This window comes from Arachis ipaensis, chromosome B3 (assembly GCF_059453495.1).
Source record: "Arachis ipaensis isolate K30076 ecotype BB chromosome B3, ASM5945349v1, whole genome shotgun sequence".
Lineage (NCBI taxonomy): Eukaryota > Viridiplantae > Streptophyta > Magnoliopsida > Fabales > Fabaceae > Arachis > Arachis ipaensis.
Genome location: NC_142438.1, coordinates 121,514,124 through 121,523,807, shown reverse-complemented (window position 1 = coordinate 121,523,807; position 9,684 = coordinate 121,514,124). Strand labels below are relative to the sequence as shown.

Genomic DNA, 9,684 nt, shown 5'->3' with positions numbered 1-9,684 from the left:
AGTTGTGACAAAGTGTGTGAATTACGTTCCGAGCACCAAGTTTTTGGCGCCGTTGTTAAGGATCAAAATTTTGTGCACCAAGTTTTTGGCGCCGTTGCCGGGGATTGTTCGAGTTTGGACAACTGACGGTTCATCTTGTTGCTCAGATTAGGTAATTTTATTTTAATTTTAAGTTTTTGTTTTTATTCTTTTTATTTTCGAAAAATTTTCAAAATTTTTTTTTAAATAAATTATTCTATGGCTTCAGAGTTTTTAAGAATGAATTCTAGAGTTTCATGATGATCTGTTGAATTCTGGCTGGCTGTGAAGCCATGTCTAATTCCTTTGGACCAAGATTTCAACTTATCATCACAAGAGTCCTTGGACTCCCATCGTATCAGCTGTTATATGCCTGATTTGTATCTGCTAAAGCTTGGCTGGCCATTGGCCATGTCTAGTGTTTTGGACCGAAGCTTTCACTGAAAGCTTGGCTGGCTAGTGAGCCATGTCTAATTCCTGGACCGGAGCTTTAGACTAACATTGAATGATTCCTGGAATTCTCATTAGAAATTTTGAAATTCTTATTTTTCTTTTTCCAATTAATTTTCGAAAAATTACAAATTTTTTTTAATAAAATCATAAAAAAAAATTGATGTTTCTTGTTTGAGTCTTGTGTCAATTTTTAAGTTTGGTGTCAATTGCATCTTTTTAATTTTTCATTAAAATTTTCGAAAATTTATACATTGCATTCTTCATGATCTTCAAGTTGTTCTTGATGAATCCTCTTGTTTGATCTTCATATTTTCTTGTTGTGTGTTGCATCTTGTTTTTCATATACATTCTTGCATTCATAATGTCTAAAAATTAAAAATTTCTAAGTTTGGTGTCTTGCATGTTTTTCTTTTCTTAAAAATTTTCAAAAATAAGTTCTTGGTGTTCATCTTGACATTCAAAGTGTTCTTGGTGTTCATCTTGACACTCATAGTGTTCTTGCATGCATCTTTTATTTTAATCCAAAATTTTTATGTTTTGCATCAATTTTATGTTTTTCTCTTTCTTCATTAAAATTCAAAAATAAAAAAAAATATCTTTCCCTTTTTCTCTCATAAACTTTCGAAAATTTGAGTTGACTTTTTCAAAAAGTTTTTAAATTTAATTGTTTCTTATGAGTCAAATCAAATTTTCAATTTAAAAATTCTATCTTTTTCAAATCTTTTTTCAAAAATCAAATCTTTTTCATTTTTCTTTTATGATTTTCGAAAATTTTAAATTGACTTTCAAAAATCTTTTTCTTATCTTGTTCATATTTTCAAAATCTTTACTAACAATTAATGTGATTGATTCAAAAAATTTTAAGTTTGTTACTTGCCTATTAAGAAAGGTTCAAACTTTAAATTTTAAAATCATATCTTCAAGTTTCTTGTTAGTCAAGTAATCAACTTTGATTTCAAAAATCAAATCTTTTTAATTTTCTTTTCAAATCTTTTTCAAAATGATTTTCAATCATATCTTTTCAATCACATCTTTTTCAAAATCAATTTCAAAATCTTTTCTAACTTCTTATCTAACTTCTTATCTTTTCAAAATTGATTTTCAAATCTTTTTTTCAATTAATCTTATCTTGTTTGATTCTTATCTTTTTCAAAACTACCTAACTAATTTTCTCTCTCTAATTTTCGAAAATCACCTTCCTCTTTTTCAAAATTCCTTTTTAATTAACTAATTATTTTAAATTTTATTTCTTTTCTTATTTTCGAATTTTAACTTTAATTTTAAATTAAAAACAAAAAAATATTTTTATTTTATTTTATTTTCGAATTCTTCTCTCTCTTATCTCCTTCTAATTATTTATTCATCTACTAATACTTCTCTTCCACCCAAGAATTCGAATCCACTCTTCCCCTCTGTGTTTGGATTATTATCTTTTCCTTCCTCTATTCTTCTCTTCTTATACTTACATAAGGAATCTCTATACTGTGACATAGAAGATTCCATATTTTCTCTTCTGTTTTCTTCTTTTTCATATGAGTAGGAACAAGGATAAGAACATTCTTGTTGAAGCTGATCCTGAACCTAAAAGGACTCTGAAGAGGAAGCTAAGGGAAGCTAAAGCACAACTCTCTGGAGAAAATCTGACAGAAATCTCCGAAAAAGAAGGAGATATGGCCGAAAATAATAATAATGCAAGGAAGATGCTTGGTGACTTTACTGCACCAAATTCCAATTTACATGGAAGAAGCATCTCAATCCCTGCCATTGGAGCAAACAATTTTGAGCTAAAGCCTCAATTAGTTTCTCTGATGCAACAGAACTGCAAGTTTCATGGACTTCCATCAGAAGATCCTTGTTAGTTCTTAACTGAGTTCTTACAAATCTGTGATACTGTTAAGACCAATGGGGTTGACTCTGAGGTCTACAGCCTTATACTTTTTCCGTTTGCTGTAAGAGACAGAGCTAGAATATGGTTGGACTCTCAACCTAAAGATACCCTAAACTCTTGGGATAAGCTGGTCACGACTTTCTTAGCCAAGTTCTTTCCTCCTCAAAAGCTTAGCAAGCTTAGAGTGGATGTTTAAACCTTCAAACAGAAAGAAGGTGAATCCCTCTATGAAGCTTGGGAGAGATATAAGTGATAAACCCATATTTCATGAGTTCTTTTGTGCTTAATTTGAGTAATTTATACAATCCTTCACCTACTTATTCACATTAATTGTATGGTTTTACTTTCCCTTCCTCATTATGTCATATTATGAAAAACATGTTTCCTAAGCTTTAAAATTAATTAATTTAATTACCTTTATTTCCATTCGATGCCGTGATTAGTGTGTTGAGTAGTTTCAGATTTTCTAAGGCAGAATGACTTAAAGGATGGAGAAGGAAACATACTAAAATGGAAGGAGAAAGCAAAACGGAGCTTTAAGGAAACTGGTATCCACGCGATCGCATGGACGACGCGATCGCGTGCCAAGCACGAATCAGCAGCGACGCGGCCGCATGACTGACGCGGTCGCATGACTAATGCGACCGCGTGGAAAGGAAAAGCTCCAAATGACGCGACCGCGTGACCCACGTGGACGCGTGACAGGGGCCACGTATCAGAATTTACAGAATGCACCCCCAGCAAATTCTGAAGCCCTTTTTGGCCCAAATCCAAGTACAGACAGCATAGACCAGAGGTTATAAAGTGTGGGAATGCACCCATTCAAAGAGAGCTGGCATATTTTACCTTTCAATGATTTAGATTTAGTTGAGAGCGAGATCTTCTCTCTCTCTCTTTTAGGATTTAGGATTTCTTCTTGTTTTAAGAGTAACTCTGGATCCCAGGTTTAATGTTCTTTTAGTTTTACTTCTATTTATTTATTCCAACATTTGAATTGATTATTATAATTTGATTTATGAATCCTTCCATGTTACAGACTGTTATTTGAATTAATGATAATTGAGGTATTTTCAGTTTATCATTGTTTTCTTTGATTTAAGTTACCATTGCTTCCCATCTAAGGACATTTTTATTATTCCAGCAATTTTATTTTTTCCCTTTTAGTTCTGGTTAAGAATTTAGTAACTCAACAGTTATTAAACTCAACATAATTGATAATCGTTATCTTGCTAATTGAGCTGAACTTGAGTAATCCCAACCTTTTCTTAGGAAATAAATAGGATTCAAAGGTCAATTTAATTAGTCCCTTGACTTTCCCTTGCCCTAGTACAGGTTGATCAAGTGGAGTTTAGATTCAACTTTCATTATAGTTGAGAGAGATAACTACGTTGGACCTCCAACTTCTCTTACCTTGCCAAAAGTCTGCTTTATAGTATTTATTTATTTTAATTGCCATTTACTTTACTTGTCATCTAAATTACTTGCTTCTCATCTTCTAAACCCCGATTACAACCTTTATAGCCAATAGTAAGAACATACGTCCTCGCAGTTCCTTGAGAAGACGACCCGAGGTTTGAATACTCGGTTATCACTTTCAAAGGGGTTTGTTACTTGTGACAACCAAAACATTTGTATGAAGGGATTTTTGTCGTTTTAGAGACTATATCTACAACGCAACTGTTTCTATGAATCTCTTTACTGGTAAAAATCCTCTCGTCAAAATGGCGCCGTTGCCGGGGAACTGCTAACGTGTGCCTTATTATTGGTTATTGTAAATATTTTTCTTTTGCTTGTTTATTTATTTTTGTTTTTCCTTTTTATCTTTATTTGCTGCTATGAACTCTCACCCCTCTCGCTTTGAGTTTGGTTCTAATGTTGTTAAAGGAAATAAAAGTTACAGCAGGAATGTGTACCAAGGTCAGACCAATCAAGGATGGATGGAACCAAGAGGATCTAATCAACCCTTTTGGCAGCAACACCCTCTGAGATATCCTGGACAAAGACCATTCCACAATGCATACCCAGCTGAAAGACATGGTGGACAACTTTGTAACTACCAACAAGCCCCACCCCGTACATATAAACCATCCTTTCAACATAACCTTGAACCACCACACTCACAAGCTTCTCTTCACCATTCGCCACCATATGATCCATCCTTACCCCAATACCAATCCAATCGCTCCCAATCACCACCACTTTCCTTTGTAGCATGTCCAAGTCCAGCAACCCAAGAAGCAGAGGATCGCCTAAGAGAAACAGTAATTAAATTTCAAACAACCATTAAACAACTGGAGCAAGCGATGATTCAATGGGCTTCTAGGCGCTCAAATATACAAGGATCAACCACAGCTCCATGTGGACAGCCCAATGAAGAGCAGAGCATGAAGGAAGTGCCAAAAACTCTAGTGGACAAGACAGAGCATGAATTTGTACTGGAAAAATTAGAGGAAGCTGTCTTTGTTCAAGAAGAAGAGTTAGTTGAAGATCTAGGAGATGCTGAACCTCTATGGGAATCCAGAATTGAGGAAAACTCTGTCCAGGATGCTACAGTTGATACTAAGGAGGATATTTCTCCAAGGCAAATCGTTTATGAAGAATCAGACGGAATAATCCAAGAAACAAATTCCTTTGATGATGATAGTCACAAGTCTAGCTCTCTTAGTGATGAACTTGCATCCGCAAGTGAATTCTCTGAGATAGAAGAATCTTCCCCAAGTGAATATGAAGATGATGCAGAGGTAGATTTCTCTCAACCTCCAATCTATGACTCAAGTGATGAGGAAGGCACAGAAGACTTTGACCAGGACACAGATACAATTGAAGATCTTTGCAAAGAAGTGGAAGAATTCACAGAAGAGCACAAGGAAACAGAACTTGCAGAACCACCAAAAACACTTATCCCAAGGCCATTACCACCTAATACAAGCTTCAAGTGGGTACAATCCTTAACTTATAACTTTACTTATTCACTTGAATATGGTTTACTTGAAACAGATGGCCAGCTTAGAGCTCTCTGCGGCTTTAAGAGTAAGAGGGAAATGGCTCGTACTCAGAGCTGGTGCACAAGGTTCAATAAGGTTCCACGCTTCACTTCGAAGTACACGGATTGGTATCATGCTCAATCACATGGATCACGAAAAATGTTTGGTCACCAAGGTGAGATTCTACTTTTTAACCCGCCCGAATGGAGACATGTAGATCAAGACGGAGGCGGATTTAAAAGCAAGGCTTGGAATCCTGGAGTTTATTCTGACATTTGTCATCCCGGGAGCCTAACAATATATTTAAAGTTGTTCGGAAGCTTTGCGTGCTTAGTTTGGGACCCCGGAGGCTATTGGCATTCCAAGCACTGGTGGAGATTTTTGGACGAATTTAAACATAAGCCACCATAACAGGATACTCCTCCAATGTCCAACTTAAGGACTTTAACTAAAAGTGCTAGGTGGGAGACAACCCACCAGGGTATGGTCGCTTCTTTTTCAATTTATTTCTTGTTAATTGCTTTCATTTTTCCTTTTTCATTTTAATTTATTAAACCTGGAATCATGCATAACATTCTTATTAATCATTGCATTCTGCATTTTTCATGCACAAAAAAAAAGGGATGCACGACGCGACCACATGCTCCATGCGATCGCGTCATATCGCGGAAAACACCACCCGCGCGACCGCGTGACCCACGTGGCCGCGTGATATATATATCGGCGTAAGGATCCAACAAACAGAAAGTTAGGCTGGAATCGTGCGGCCCCTGTGCGTTTCGCACAAATTGGCCCACGCGATCGCATGCCCCATGCGACCGCGTCACTTACACAATACCAATCCCACGCGACTGCGTGAGCGACGCAATCGCGTCGCATGGATTGCACATCACCCCAAAAGGAGAAAGAGAGTTGCGCTAAAACGGCGCTGGAGTCGTGCGTTTAGCACAAATTCCAGCGACGCGATCGCGCGACCCACGCGATCGCGTCACCCTTCTTTCCCCCACCCTCATGCGATTGCGCACCCCACGCGATCGCGTCATTCCCATTTTCGTCCCAACCACGCGACCGCGTGCCCCACGCGGCCGCGTGGATTCGAAAATATAACCCCCCAGCCCGCGAACCCTATCAGTCGCGAGACCTCCCCACCCCCAACCCTCTTCTCCCTCTCTGCTCCCTCTCCCTCCAACCACCACCCAGCACCACCCAGCCACCACCGCCGGCCACCCAGACACCGCCGCCACCCCGGACGCCGCCACCGCAACCCCCTCCCCTCCCTTCTTCTCCCTTCCTCCTCTCTCCTCCCCTCTCCATCACTGCCTCCACGACCACCGCCCCCCACCGCCGGCCACCCAGCCGCGCCCCCCTCTCTCTCCGCCACCCACCCGCACCCCCCTTCTTCTATCACCAACCCAAAACCCTCGCCGCCACTGCCCCCATCTGCCGCCACCGCGACACCGTGCCCCGCCACCGCGCCGGACGCCGCCGCAGCCACCTTCTTCCCCGTTCCACCCCTTCCGCCTTCCAGGTTCCGCAAAACGCAACTCCCTTTTATCCGTTCGTCGTTTTTTCTGTACTTTTTTTTCCGTTTCTGTTCATCATTAGGATAAATAGATATGGATGCTGTAGTGGATTTTTAGGTTGTTAGGTAGCTTAGGCTCTGGTTAGTGGATCTAGGTCTGTTTACTTACACTGTTCTTGTTTATATTTTATCATAACTGCAATTTTGCTGTTCCTGTGACCTCGTTCATATGTTGTGATTTCTTGCAATTACTGCTTGTTACTCTAAATTTTTCTGTTTCTGCAGCTAGTTTTAAATTCATATGAACTGTTATGATTGCTGTTTATTTTCCGGGATAATCCAATTTTAGCCGGAATGCTGCCCAAATTTTTTAAAATTTTTTTTCATTCATGTTTTAGTTTGGCATCTCTGAACTTTGTTTTACTCTGCTTTACCCAAACCGTTTCATGAATGCTATGGCAGACTTTCTTATCCTCTTTGATTTCCTGGTTGATAAACTGCATTTGTGATTCACTGATTCCAATTTTTACTCTCTTTATTTCTATTCGAATCAGCATCACCCTGTTTTCCTTGTTTGATTATGAGTACTTCTATTCTTACCTGTGAATCCTTGTTATATGGAATTTTTCTATGCCAATTACTTTAACCCGCACTTTACTAACTCACTAATTTTCATTTACTAATTTCTTTTTCAAATTCTAACCATACTAACACTTTTAATCTCTTTTCTGATTATTTTCACTTTCCTCTAACTTTCTAAACATGGCATATTGATTATTTTTCCATTTAACATAAATTCAATCACATTTCATTTACTCATTTTCCTTATTCTATTTCTCCCTTGCTGCTTTGAGCTTCCTTTATTTAATTGCCTAATTGCTTTCCTATTTTTATCCATATCCTGCTTTTTTGTTTTTCAGGATGTCTGCCTCACAAAGGAAAGGAAAAGGCAAAGCTACTGGCAAGCGCAAGAGAGGAGATTCCTCCCAGTCCATCATTGCTCTAATGCATGATTCTTCATGGCGGGAGAAGAACTTCACACAGCAGGAAAAAGCTGACCAGCTGCTCCCTGCAACTGATCCTATAAAATTTGCAAACCGGTACTGTGAGTTGAAGTAACCGGCTTTTGCAAACTCCAGAAATCTATACCTGGAACGAACTCTGAAGATTCTAGAAGCCCTCCAGCAGTACACCACTGAGCAAATTAAGCAAAGGGGCTGGTTCTTTCTGGAGAAAACACTGACAGAGGTCAATTCATCTTGGGTCCGGGAATTCTACTGCAACTACTACCTCACCACCCTAGATGCAGTGAACCTGAGAGAAAAACAAATTCTGGTCACTGAGGAGGCCTTAGAGGACATTCTCCGGCTCCCAGCCAAGTCCGATCATCCTGATGGTTATTTAAAGGCTGAAGAGGACATGCGCCAGATGAAGTTTGATTGGGATGCCGTGAAGGCACGGATAGCTCTCGACCCGACAGTTCCTTGGGAGATGGGTCAGGACACTACCATGCCTAGAGGGATCAAGAGAGCATACTTGAACGATGAGGCTCGGTTATGGCATCAGATCTTGAGTAATTATGTGATGCCGAGTACTCACGAGACGGAGATCCCGACTGCTATGATCACCCTCCTTTGGTGTGTACTGGAGGGTAAGGACCTCTATCTGCCACGTTTCATTCGGCATTATATGGCCAGGGTCCACATCCGAGGCACCCTCCCCTTTCCATATCTAGTTACATAGCTTGGCCGTCGAGCTGACGTGCCATGGGAGGATGCCGATGAGAGACCACCAGCGGCGGATTACAAGAAGATCATTCCGCACAGCCAGAACTTCTTAGCCCTGGGCCACAGACCAGCACCATTCACTGCTACTGATGAGTTAGTCCCACAGTCTGCTGGACCCTCTTCCTCCACTGCTGCACCACCTACCCCTGCTACCACCACTGCACCTCCACCTGCCACAAAGCCCGTTTATCATCTGGTGCACCGCTTGTTCCGACGACTTGACCAGATGGAGCGTCACAACAAGCGGCGCTATGAGCACCTAAAGCTGATGATACGATTCGGCGACATCTCCTCCGAGCCCGACACACCATCCGAGGCATCTGAGGAGGAGGCGGATGCGCCCGAGGCAGAGACCCACCCCCAGGAGGCAGCACCAGCCGCACCACAGGCAGCGGTTCCACATTAGATTGAGGCTGTGGATCTTGAGATCCCGATCCAGTCAGCACCTCCTCCACAGTAGCCAGACCCTCAGCCCATCACCACCACTGAGACCCCCGCTACCATCCCTCCCAGTGATGACACTCCTTCACACCCGGCTTGATTGAGCATCGAGGACGATGCTTCCTTTTAAGTGTGGGGAGGTCGCCATCTCTGGCGTTTATTTTGGTGAACCACTACATACTTTTTCTTTTATTTTGGATATTTTTCTGTATTTTTCCTTTTACTGTTATTTTCTGAGTACTTATACATTTCTTTTATGTATTTTTACTCTATTTTCTGCATTTTGCATCTTTAGTTCATACTTTAGCCATTTAGTTTATTTTAGCTATTTAGTTTAGTTTGTAATTCTGATTTATTAGTGGATTAATTAGTATAGTTTACCCTTTTTAGCATAAGATAGTATAGTTTAAATTGAAAAATATAAAAAGGAAGTAAGCTAGGAAATTGAACATATCAGATTTAAATCCACAAAACTTGTATATAGCATTACATGATGTAGTTAAGCTGACAACATTTCATCAAGGAGGAACATTAAAACTTTAAAAGCCACCCTAAATAATTTTTTTATGAGAATAATGGGAATTTTTAACT

At 39.8% G+C, this 9,684-nt stretch overlaps 1 pseudogene; it reads right to left on the bottom strand.

The window, feature by feature from the left end:
• Window positions 1-2,534: 2,534 nt before the first annotated feature.
• On the bottom strand, window positions 2,535-2,633 carry LOC148572284 (small nucleolar RNA R71; annotated as a pseudogene).
• Window positions 2,634-9,684: the final 7,051 nt, after the last annotated feature.